Below are 2,135 nucleotides of genomic sequence, written 5' to 3'. Positions count from 1 at the left end.
AACTGCCTTCCTCACTCCCTTCGCCTCGCTCCCTCCCTTCCTATTTTCAGGTCTCTGCTGAAGACCTTTCTTTTCAACCGCACCTTTGGTCACCTTCCTCCCCCTCCCCCTGGGTCGCTCCCGGGATCCGTTACTGTGAAGCGCTCTGAGATGCCATCTGGCGTGGAGAGCGCTATATAAATCCAAGTTGTTGTTGTTGTTGTAGAACAAATGGTGAAGTATGAGTCAGGCAGCAGAATGGGTAGCCAGTGTAGTAGGGCCACAGGAGATTACAGAGGTAAAGTGGGACAAGGGCATGAAGCCATTTCGAAAGGTAAGGATGGGGAACTTAAAGTTGATCCACTGGGGTAAAGGAAGTTAGTGGAGCTGGGCCATTGATGGGGGTGATGTCAAGAAGATCTTCATCAACTAAAACTGATTGGTTTATCAATGAGAGCACTACCTGCCAAGCTTCCCTTTGCTGTTCCAGCCAGGACCGCCCGACCCATAATGACTTTGGCTTGCAGGGTTAACAGAACCTGAGTGGGAAGAATCCTTGCTCCAAGTGACTGGTTTGCTGGCTGTGCTGTCACCTGGAGTACTTTGGACCCATCTGGCTCAGGAACTGGACTGCCAAGACCGCCACAGAAGACTTGATTCTGACATTCCATTGTCAAACATGTCACCTTGGAACGAGTTCATCTCCAAGGAGACTCTGCTTACAAACCACCCACCCCACACACACACATACACACACGCACAGAGGATGAATTGTTGATGTGGGCATGTAGCCTGGGGACATTGTCATCCTGGAATGAAGCAGCACTTTGTGACATGACCAAATAATTCATGGAACCAGCGATAAAACTGAATGCCTGTGCCTGACCCTGCAACTGACCTAATATCATAAATAATATTTCAGTTGAATTGAAGTTGGAGTGTGCTTGCGAGACTTTCTTAATGGAAGATAAAGGGAACTCCCTCTTCTACTTTCACAAATAGCAGTCTACGGTGACTTGTTTCTGGAACTCTGGCATCTTTGCGACCTTTCTTAACAGAATAAATGTGGACCTAACTTTCAGAACTCGTCTGAGACAAACCACTGTAATCCAGTCAAGGACAGTACATTTGAAACATGCAAGATATGAACCATTGCCTGTATACACAGCATCCAATATATTCTATGTGTTTCTCAATTACAAATTAAGATGAGCTTCTACTTAGAATCATAGAAATTACAGGTGATCAGCAGGAGGCCATTCAGTCCATTGAACCTAAGTGGTGCTACCTCATCCATTGAAGTTAACTACTCTAATTCCAATTCCTTCCTCTTTTCTTGTACACATCTATATCTTTCCTCTTCAACTATTTATCCATTTTTATTGTTAACTGTTGTTATGGTCAGAACCTCAATTCTCATACGTTGCAAATCACTCTGTATTCTGTATTCTGACGACCCTCTGTGTGAATAAATTCCCCTTAACGCCTCTTCAAAAACCTTCCAATCCACAGAACAATTCTCTTCAATAGTCAAGCCTCTGATTGGCAACATTTTACACAAAATCTTTTGGGGATCTGAAAAAAGATCACAATCCAGAAAAAAGATTTCTGACATTTACATTTCTACTGATTTTTTTCCATGTTGCAGAATTCCTAAAGAAAGAGACATATATAGAACAATACATCAATAGTAGAAGTCAACTACAGAGAACCCAGTGATGGGTTTTATTACACAAACCCAGAATCAGCACAATGAAGTACTTTCATGCTTTTTTTTCCACAGAGTGGAGCAAAATGTTTAAAAGGGAGATAGATATACACTTTGAAAATAAGTTGTTTGGAGAAAAGGTGGGGAAATGGGAATAAAATGTGGAGTCCTGTAGCTCAGTGGTTAGAGCACTCGCTTTACAAGCGAGAGACCTGAGTTCAATTCCAGGCAGGGCAAAACATTGGGCAAGTTTCCTTACTCCACACGCCTAATAATAATCCCTCCAAAAAACAAAACAATAATAAATTGGTCATTTTCAATCTACGACTGTTTGTGGGACATTGTTGTGCGCAATTGGCTGCCGCGTTCGCTCACAAATATACAGTCAATTCGTTTTACAGTGTGTTCTGTGAAGCGCTTTGGGACGTCCTCCCGACGTGAAAAGCGC

General features: G+C 43.0%; 1 non-coding gene across 1 annotated transcript; it reads left to right on the top strand.

Moving 5' to 3' along the window:
* Positions 1-1,852: 1,852 nt before the first annotated feature.
* On the top strand, positions 1,853-1,924 carry trnav-uac. The gene has a single exon. It is a non-coding gene; the product is annotated as a tRNA-Val (tRNA).
* Positions 1,925-2,135: the final 211 nt, after the last annotated feature.

The sequence above is a fragment of the Callorhinchus milii genome, unplaced genomic scaffold, assembly GCF_018977255.1.
Source record: "Callorhinchus milii isolate IMCB2004 unplaced genomic scaffold, IMCB_Cmil_1.0 Scaffold3, whole genome shotgun sequence".
NCBI classification, from domain to species: Eukaryota; Metazoa; Chordata; class Chondrichthyes; order Chimaeriformes; family Callorhinchidae; genus Callorhinchus; species Callorhinchus milii.
This window is presented reverse-complemented; position numbering and strand designations above follow the sequence as displayed.